At 32.5% G+C, this 11,154-nt stretch overlaps 1 long non-coding RNA gene across 1 annotated transcript; it reads right to left on the reverse strand.

The window, feature by feature from the left end:
- Positions 1–605: 605 nt before the first annotated feature.
- LOC148615836 (uncharacterized) lies at positions 606–2,276 on the reverse strand. The gene is made up of 2 exons (XR_015922072.1): positions 2,050–2,276; positions 606–1,717 (listed from the first exon to the last, which is right to left on the reverse strand). It is a non-coding gene; the product is annotated as an uncharacterized LOC148615836 (long non-coding RNA).
- Between the last annotated feature and the right edge of the window lie 8,878 nt (positions 2,277–11,154).

Here is an 11,154-nt window from a genome sequence, read left to right on the forward strand (position 1 = left end):
TTACTTATGTGACTTTTTATTTACTCCTTCATACGAAATGTGTAGAATACTATATATGTATGTTTTTTACGTTTAAAAAAAACCCGATTTCCTATAGAATAAGGGGAAGGGCACTACACTGGACTAGGAAATCTAAATGATATATAATAGATAATTGATTTGAAATGTTTGATATGGTTTATCTAAGTTTATGTAAAATATATCAGAAGATTTATAAACTTTAAAGTCTATTTTCATTTCTAGATATCAACTTTATAAATAAGTATAACAATGAGTCTATTTTTTTTTTGCTTTTATGTCGTAAGTACCTTGTAGGACAAATGTATGAGTAATATATGCAGATAGGCACTATATTAGTGGTCAATGTTAATGATATTTATTTGCAAATCACAATTCAATAGATTTTGTTTCTTTCCATTATAATTGATAAATTTATGTGACCTTTAGTTAATGTGTTCTCTTTTTTGGAAACATTAAAGTAGGGCTATTCAAAATTACTTGACTTGAATTAATGATTACAAAATTACTAAACGCATACGCCGGATGAGTCGTATATTTAGTGTTAATTTTCAATAAAAATTAACTGTAAGATAAAAAGTCTAAAATAGGGTATTATTTCTTTTAATATTAATTGTTTTATTTGCTATTTATTGACAAGTTTTAGAATTCATCTGCTGAGTGTCCTTTAAGTTTGTTTACTTTCACTCATACTGGACGTCAAAAATGCTCACTGCTGCTCCATCACGATTAGAAACATACAATTTTGAACAGGACCTATTGAATGCTAGTCCATAAGGTTTGTCAACCTTAAGGACAATTCTTTCGTCTTCGCCGCCTGGGGTTAATCTTTGAATGTTTCCTATATCCCTACATGCCACAAATAAATAGCCACTCTTGTCGAAAGCTATAGCCTCTGGTCCTTTTAATGTTTTGTTTCTGTATTTGAAATATTCTTTTTTAGTCTTTAGGTCATAGCAAGCCACTTCGTCGAAATCAAACGAAGTATAAAAAAGATTATCATTGGGTCCTCTCTGAATGTACCAAATATAACCTTTGTGTCCTGCATCTACACTTGATAAATGTTGACCGGCGTTGTCCAAAATATGGATTTCTCCACGTCCTCCAAGATATACGTAGCTACTGATAACAGTAACGCCATAGCATTTCCACTTCAACGGAAGAATTTTGCCAGCCACAACTGAAGGTGATGTACTAATAAATTGCAATGCCTGTCGCGATTCCAAAGTAATCACTGCTTTGTCTCCATAGTTTATCATCGAAATATCCCATGGTGCACCTTTTAAATGGCATTTTTCGACAAGGGTACCTATTTCGTTGTACACAAGCAGGTGATTGGCATAAACATTGCAAATAAGAACTCTATTGTCATTTGTTACTACCATACTTGATATATAAATTTTTGATTCAACTATATTGAAGTTACCCTTGTGAGTGAATTTCGGTACTGGAAGATTGTCATGAGCATTAAATTTTAAAACACTTGATTGAGTGTTTACCTGTGTGGCCGCAAATTGACAACCACGCGAAGACCCGGCTTCGGTAATCCTGTGTAGCGCGTTTTCAGGTTTCGTTTTATGTTCTTCCAAACATGATGCGCAGAGTCCCTGGTTACAATCAGAACATAAAAATTCTACTGCTATCGATTGTCCTTTTTGAGAGCACGGATGGCACGAAATAGATTCTGTTTGCATTATACCTGCAAGTAAGACATAACAAATTCATTAAAATTGCTTATTATTAGACCTTGATTACTCTTTCAATAATATTAATTTGAAACAGCGTTATAAGGTGGTTATGCACAACCACGAGCTCAATTTATCGATACTAGTCTGTGTAGTACATGGGCTATCCATAACAGGCGGACTATTGGCGATAAGGTAAGTGCACATCTTAAACATTAAAGTTACTTAGAAAGAAGTGTGGCTATGAACTGTGGCCATTTTACCATGGAATACATGTGTTATGATTTTCCGTCGAACTGAACGAAATTGCAAAGCCTTAAAATGTCGCGCATAGCTCAAATCTTACCCACAATGAATCTGTTCCACCATTCGTTTCGTTTAAGTTCTTGAAAGTTTGAATTGTTACACGCTAATTCCTTTGAATGCCTATTTTTTACACTATTGCATTATATTTTTTACTCACTTGGTTTCTAGATAGATAATTTCTTGTAACGATATTATCTTATTTATCTAATGTTAATATATATCTATCATCTGTAAATAAAGATAAAAAAACTGTGTCTTTTTCGAAGATTCATGACCATACATATGATAATTAATTTTTACAAATAGATATCTAAAGTCAACTTCCTTGAACAAACCCGTTTTAACCTTTGTTCTGCTTCCTGCAACATTATACTAACAATAAGAGTACGAGGGTTGGACATTAATGACATAATACAGACATTTTGGGCATTAAAACGATAAATATTCCGTGTTTTCTTCTTGTATCGTTGTATAAATGTGACCTCTCACTCACAAAACGAATTAATACCGGATGACTTTTTTGTCAGGCTTGTGATTAAATTGTTCGGTTTTACACTGCCATAACTTTTGGAAAATCGGTGTTTAAATCCTTATAATTTCAATCCCAAAATATCTAACAGCAAATTGACATTAATTTGCGGCAATAAACCGCCAACGTGACATGACATCGAAGTGAATGAACAACCAATCATAATGCACGAAAGAGAAGAATGCTAATTAGATTGGAATTGTTAAATACTGAAGTAATAGGATAACAAATTTAGTTTGATTACTATCCGCTTTTTGATTTCGATGGAGTTGCCCATTTGCTTTTTTGTACGTGCTATATTGGTTATTATATGTTCATTGTTGCTTCTGTTTGTTGTTTTTTTGTCGACGCAGTCGGTATAGTTTCGCTTTTTACCTTTGACATTAAGGACGCTCTTCTATGGAAACGCTAGTCACCTGATCGCAATTCTGTTTCCCGATTGGCCAAACACTGATAACTTGGTGGCGTTGGAAAAATTTCAAATTGCGTTCGAAAAAACTGTATCGAAAATTTGAATTGCGTGCCATGTGTTATTTTCTTGAAAGAAATGTAGAAACTAAGAAGTACATATATCTTTTTTTTTTAAAGATAGTAAGATAGTACTTGTTTTTCTTCATGTCTGTTTTTTTTTCTTGGGATTTTATATATATTTAATTTCTGCTCGAATCTTGGTTCTATTGATTACTCTTTCGATGGTTCTGATCTGAATAATAATTTTTCAAACCGCTTTTGCCTTTTTAACACATTATTTTTTTTAATATCCTCATGTTATTTTATATATTATTGTCATAGCTTCCAATTAGTTCCCAAATATGGGTTTTGTAAGCATTCCTTATATTTAAGAGGGCGTCAATGAAGAACCCATGGTTTGGGTGGTACATTTCAAATTTTGTTTTAAAAAACATTTTCTGATTTCGACCATTAGAGATCACAAACTCATGTTTGCTATGAAATGTATTCTGGTTTGCAATTTACTGAAATGGTAAGAATGAAATAAAATACACAGAAAGTACTGGAAGCTTTAAAATATAGGGAAATAATTCTTCGATCTGTTCATAATTTAGTTAATTTGTTAGAAACATTCAACAAATTTTCTGAGAAATCCACTTTTGATACAGAAAAATGAACGTCTTTCTGACATCATAATGAGTTAACATTATATTGGAATAAAAAAAATAAAATTAAAAAAATATATATATATAAGAGTGAGATAAAATTAACCACATGCTGCCTATATATTAGGGTCTGCCTGATTTCTACATGGACATTCTATAAAATAGTCTCGGGGTTTCTTACCAAGATTTTATTTGCATTGTAAAATTACTATATATCTACTTTTCAAGTTTGCTTGCGATCTTTACTAGATCTCGAAATGTGTATGTTTGCATTTTGGCTCTAGCATATCTTAAAATAATTTTCTGTGTGATTATTTTTATCTTTATAGTTGAAATGGTTTGATAATTCATGAGATTGTTTCCGTTGTTTTTGTGCTCCTTCTAATAATTGGGATACATCAAAGTCTTATAATGTAAATAATTTATATTTGTATCTTTGTCATTATTCTAAAATACGAAAACGAAACAGGATACGCCATATTTTTTTATGAAACAAAGCATAAATATCAATTCAATCATATTCATCACTTTTTAATGTCTAATATTTGCTGAAACATCTAGGGGGAGGGGTGTCATTTTAATTAAACACTGTAATAGGGATGGAAATGAAATATCATATCTACTGCGAATAATGAACTCCGCGGAGCGCAGCATGTTACGACCGCAGTGGTCGAACACTGAGCAGTTGGGGTAAGTGTGGACGCAATATTAGTTTTAACACCCTTAAGCATAGTGACTTATAGTTCATTATGGATACAACAACTGGTTTGGACACAATAAAGCCAAAATTTAAAAATTAAAAAAGATTTTTTGGGGTGTGGCATCTTTCACCCCTTATCACTTAAAAACCGTAAGAGATATCTGATTAAAAAAAACACAGGCAGGAATTTTCACAAGAAATCCAATAAAAAAATCGGAAACGGATAAAAAAGAACGGATTTCAAAAGGAACAGATTGACAGCTGAATAATTAAACCCGGTCAATAATAAGCCTTTCCTATCAAGTTTAATGATAACACCTACTTTCCCCTTTTAGCCCCTTATTTCAAAAGGGAAAGGGTAAACAACTAGGAACAAAATGTTAAAACTTAAGTTAAACGACGTCAGGGTGATACCATTAACTTGCTCATTTGTTCTCTGTATTTTCTTTCTTTGTTAATCGAAGATTGTTTAAATGTCAATTCATTTTTAGCACTGTAACTTTGTAGCATTGTCTTTCTTTGCTTAATGTCGTTTCTTTTTCTGTAACATCTTTCTTTCACATTTCTACAATAATTAATTAGTAAAATACTTCTTCCTACCCTGAAAGTCGTAGTTTTCCAATATCTTTCTTTGTTGAAAGACTTAAATCAGTGATTTATACAGATTATATATAAATTAAAACATGTTTCTTTTAAAATCGACATGATCGACACGGTTACAATGTACGCATTAACATTTGACAAATGAAGAATAAACATGTTACTCATGAGTGTTTTTTTCACTGGAAGATCGAGGGGTTGGTATAAAAACAGGACGGGCATTTTCCGGTATATTTTTGGCTATAACTTTAATAATTTAATGGCATTACAAAATTAAAAGGATTTCTAAAAAGTACTTTTAAATCATTTAAAGTTTTTTTTGAAAATGTCGAATAATAAAGCGAAAATCTTGACAAAACGAACTTTTGCTGACAAGAAAATTGCGATGAATAAAGGGACATGTTGATGAATAAAGTTCATTATTCATAAAATGTGTCATGTTTGACAAATGTTGTTTACTTATTCTTAAAGCTTATACTAATAGGTACATTTTGATATAAAAATTAATTCATTTTGAGACAGTTAAAATAGAAAAATCTTGACAGGACGGACTTGTTCTGTGATACATGTGTCGTTTTTTTATGAGTTACGGTAAGAAAACATAAAATATCTGGATTTTAATTCATGTCTGTCACAAATCCTTAACATATTCTTAAAGCTTAAACATTTTGGTATATTTTGATATACGGTGTATTTGCTATTGAAACATGTTCAGAAATCAGTTCAGAATTTCTCAGGACGAACTTTTTGTAACAGGAAATTTTCAATTTGGATGTGGGAACAAACAATGTTATTTTTTCTCTAAGTGATAAATGTTTGTCAAAAAAGTTTTACATTCGTTAAGCCTATATTAAACGGTATATTTTGATATAAAAATATTTAATTTTAAGAAAGTTAAAGGGGAAATATCTTGACAAGACGGACTCTTTCTCTTACGTGATTTGTGCATCTTTTTATGGGGATATGGTAACAAAACATAAAATATTTAAAATTTACTGAAGTCTGTCAAAAATATTTATCGGAATCTTAAAGCTGTTAATTTGTACTTCATTTTGATATATAGATATTTGAAATCAATTTAGAGATAAATCCAAAATCTTTTCGGGGTGAAAAATCTTCATTTATCCATGTACGATGTTCTACGTAAATGCAGATTACTCAACTTATTCCTGGAATGCCAGTTAGATTTATTTCACCGAGTTATACGACCTATTCTCTTATAAGGTTGTGAAGTTTGGGGCATTGAACATAATACTGTTATAGAGAGGGTGCATCTAAAATTGTGCAAGACCCTAATGCATGTCAAAAAGTCAATCCCAGATTTTATGGTTTACGGGGAATTATGCAGATATCCACTGGAAATAAGAATTAAACTGTGGGTCATTAAATTTTGGCTTAAATTAGTTACTGGAATTTATTATTTGACTTTGCTCTTACAAAATATAGCGATAGAATATTTTGGGTAAAAACGGTTAAATCAATACTGGATGAGTGTGGTTTGTCCTTTGTTTGGCACGAACAACACGAACAAAATGAATCTTGGATATTTTTGACAATAAGCAAAGCCTTTTAGACCAATTTCAACAGTCGTGGAACTCAAAAGTGAAAAACTCACCTGAATCTCTGAATTATAAATTGTACAAAGAAGATTTAGAAATTGAAAATCATTCCAGAATTTGAGATGACAAAAAAAAAATTCTTACTCTTTGTAGATTTAGAACCTTAAATAATAGCCTTCCCATTGAAAGTAGGCGTTGGCAAAATATAAGTAGAGAAAATAGAAAATGTCATTTATGTAATTCGGGAGATATTGGGGATGAGTTTCATTATATGTTTAAGTGCACATCTTTTGATAGTGACAGAAAAAATCCTTCTCGCAGAAAAAAAAAATGTTAAATATTATTAAATCTAAAGCTTTGTTGAATAGCTCATCACCTTCTGTTCTCAACAATTCATGTAAACTTGTGCGACAAATTACAAAGATGTTGTCTCCAGGGTAGTTCTCTAAATTTATGTGTGTAGAAATTCTTTATGACTGTGACTCAATATTATTCCTTCCAATACATGTACACTAATCAACTTCTTATGAATTTTATGTATCTATGTAAATTGTATTGAATTTGTTCTCTGTACTATAGTATTATGGTGTTTGAGTAATAAACTTTGCATAGCATTTGTACATGATTTGTGTTTCCAAACACTACGGCTTTTAATTCAATTTTTATAGTCACAACCTACCATGTCCTCAATACCATCGGCCTCACCACAATCTCAATTCATTTTTACAGTTGCGGTTTTTGATTTCACCTTACCTCCTTGATCCCATTAGTGATTTATGAAACATCCTGAATTCTCCCTTTTCCAAACATGAAATCAAATGGTCTCTCATATATCTTTCTTCGTACTGAATATGAAGACCCCAGTAAAACCACTTACACAGAATTCAACCGTGTTTGTAATCGCATATAAACCACAATCAGCTGAATTAGATTGTATATGAATATCTGGAATTTTGACAAGAAGCCGCGTATTTTGTTACATGTATGAGTGAATCTTTGATAACTGGATTTCCTGAGAAACTGTCAACTTATCAAATAAACTATCTAAAACATAAACCTGTTTTTCTTTTTATCTGTTTGGACTGATGTTACCCAATGGTGCTTGCCTGTATGGTGCATTTGTGCTGATTTGCTTGACACTTTTTCAAATTTTCTGTGCGTTGACCACTTTTGTTTTTCATTGTCAAACACTAGTGCCAGCCAAGTGTCTTAGAAACCCGATTTCTGTGGAAACTGTTTTGTAAAAATTGAATCCATGTCTTAACGTTCCTGCCCAAGGTATACTTTGTGTTCAAATGTCTGCCTGGATATGTATATCGTTGTAATCGAGTTTCCTCTTTTCATATGCAGGTTAAGTTAAGCATGTGGTAATTCTGGACTGACATCTATACATGTACCTGTTTCATTCGGAGTGTCATCTTCCTGTATTGTCTGTAAATTAAATTGTAACTTTTGATACTGGAGTAGATTTGCTTGTTCTCTTTCTAATGTTTTTGCTAGTAGGTGAAGATTGACAACGGTTCTTTTTTTTTCAACAGGTTCAAGCCCTATGCGGAGTTTTTCTGTTAGGATATGGAAACATGTTGTAGGTGGACGTTGACATGATTCTTTGGGAACTGTTGCGACACAATACTTACTACTTCTACCTTGAACAATAAAGGCACCCTGAATGGGTACATGAGTGATTAGGTTATTGCCTATTACATACCTTACAAGTGCATGTTGACTACTTATTCCTGAAGGGAATTGATGATTCTGGGAGGAGAGACAACTTTTTTTCCCGTACGTGCGATGTGTTTGATAAATTTCTCTCAGTCTTACATGCCCTTTTCATCCCCCAACTCATGCTCCGCTTGATTTAAGGAAGACCATTCGTAGATTTGAGGCGCTTTTTTATGTATTCTATAATGTCAGAGGGTCAAAGAGTCTTTTAGGAATAACTAATTCGTCACTCGAAATAACTGTTCTAGAGAACTCGTTTTTAGATGATAGTTACCTGTGCCAGACAAGCCTATAAGAATCTCATAGTTTTCATAGTTTTGTAAAAAGTGGAAACCGAGAACAAGCATGTTAACAGGCAGTTCCTGTCATTCATTCTCTTGTTTCAAAACAGCATTAAATCTCTCTGATAATGTTTTGTTATACCATAGTGATTAGAGATTGTCAATCCAATTTAGGCAGATAACAAAGAACATTTATATGTAGTTCGACCTGACAATATTTCTGCTCATAAAACTACTATTGTGAGACTGATTAAGATTCTATATAGAACAACACCTCATATTTTTTATTTTATCTACATTATTTTTCATAAAATATATACATGTATATTAAAGTTCTAAGCCTAATTATGTCGATAAATGAAGATTTTTCACTACGAAAAAAGTTCGTCTTGTCAAGATTGTATGTAAAGCCGTTGTGGAATTTATTTCCATTTATTGATACCAATAAATTATTTATTGATATCAATAATTCATTTATTGATATTAGTAAATGAAGTATTGATATTTAGGATTAATTTTTGATATCCATAAATTGGCATTTATATATTAATGTCAATAAATGATTTATCAACATGTTGATAATTAATAATTGATATCAATAAATTGTTCAATTTATCAAGATGTTAATAAATATTTATTAACATGTTATTAAATCATTTATTGATATCAATAAATAGCTGAATTATGAACGTGTTGATAAAGAGGGCGCTACTTAGGTGCTTTATTTATTGTCAGAAAAGTGTTTGTAATTCTCACAACAAATACCTAGTAAGTAAGCGCACGGAAGATTCACTTTAAAGCGCGAAGTTTCTTCAGTTGTTTTTGTTTACAATTTTTGTCAGAAGATTAACCAACAAATCAAAGTATGGCAGAGAGTTCAAAGCAGAGCGATCTAATACAGGTTTTTGATTTTAACGTGGCATTGACATTATTGGATTTAAAAAAAATATATAAGACCTTCTTCAGTGCCTTAAATAAACTGAGTGTGTAGTGTATGAAAGTAAATGGTCTGTGAACACAACTCACTACCTAATCAGGTGAATACCTGTGACGTACAAAATTTTATCGTCAGTTACAAAGATCTTGAACATTGTATATTAGACACACGTTGTGTGTTGATCTTGAATACTGAACAATAAAACTAAAATTATTTACGAACACTGTTATAAGAAACTATACAAAATAGGAAGAACTTCATGTTTTTTTGTTAATTCCGTGTGGATGTAAAACACGGAGTTCTTTTATCCAAAATCCCTCCGCTTCACTCTCTGTAGATTGCTCCAGATCGTGTTTTGTTCCACGATGAAGATTTTCATTTTGTTGAAATCATCGAGGCAGTGGTTAGGTAATCTGAAGTGTTGACTCACTGGGAGTAAAGGCTTTTTTGTTAGGTCGCTCCTGTGTCCGTTCAAGCGCTTGTGAAAAGGCTGTTTAGATTCACCAACATATTGAAGGCCACAGATGGGACAGTGGAGCAAATATATTACATTAGCACTCTTGCAGTGCACGTTGCAAAATATTTTGTAGCGTTTCCCCGTGACTGTGCTGGTGAATGATAACGAGTGGTGCATTTGGTTGCAACATTTACACCTTTTGTCACCACAGGAGCGACTCTCGCCTGGAGTCAAGTTGGGCTTAGATATTTCAGCCCTCACAAGTAGACTACGCAAACTGTCTGGCTGTCGGAAAGCAATCATAGATGGTTCGGGAAAGACTTTGGATAATGTTGAATTTCTCTCGACAGAGGCCCAGTGCTCACGAATGGTGTTGTGGCTGTTTTTAAGGCAGGGGTGGTATGTTAGAACACAAGGGGTTCTTTTACATGTTTTCTTTGCCATAAATACAAGACCATCAAAGAAGGGTTCCAAAAAAATCACAATATCCCAAGAAGTAGTCTGTTACAATACAAGGCAAAGAAAACATGTAAAAGAACCCCTTGTGTTCTAACATACCACCCCTGCCACCCCTGCCTTAAAAACAGCCACAACACCATTCTTGAGCACTGGGTATGTCCTAGCCACTTAAAGTAATATTAGACTACACTATTACCGAAAATAAGTGCCCGAGTATTCTCAAACTAAAGTTTCTTTTAGGTAGAGAATCAAATGTTCTCCAGGATAAGGTAGGGAAGTTTATCGACTGTGTTCTGAAAATTAGACGACACGCTTATTCTTATGGAATGCCGACGGGGTCAAAATTCTTAATCCGTAAATTGTTAATTTGTAACTTCTTGATTAGTAAATTGTCAATTTGAAATCCGTAAGTTGTTAATTTGTAACTTCTTGATTTGTATATTGTCAATTTGAAATTCGTAAATTGTCAATTTGTAACATGTAAGTGTGTAACTTTCCATTTTGTACATTGAAAATCTGCATTTGCAACTTTGAAATACAACTTTTCTAACTTTGAAATTCTTCACTTCTCACTTCGTAATGCGTTTTCCGAGACTGGTAAATCATCAAAATATTCTTACTTTGTAACTCATCATTTTAAACTTTCTTTGAAATGGCGAACGATTCGTCATTTGTCATTCTTCATTTGACAGTGTAATGAACCACGCGAGATAGACATGTCACAATTAGTAGTTCGTACTCTGAAGACATGTCCATGGTCGATTCGTGAAATGTCAAATTATGCTT

This window comes from Perna viridis, chromosome 5 (genome assembly GCF_037379345.1).
Source record: "Perna viridis isolate PV_CMFRI_1.1 ecotype Kerala chromosome 5, ASM3737934v1, whole genome shotgun sequence".
Classification (NCBI taxonomy): Eukaryota; Metazoa; Mollusca; class Bivalvia; order Mytilida; family Mytilidae; genus Perna; species Perna viridis.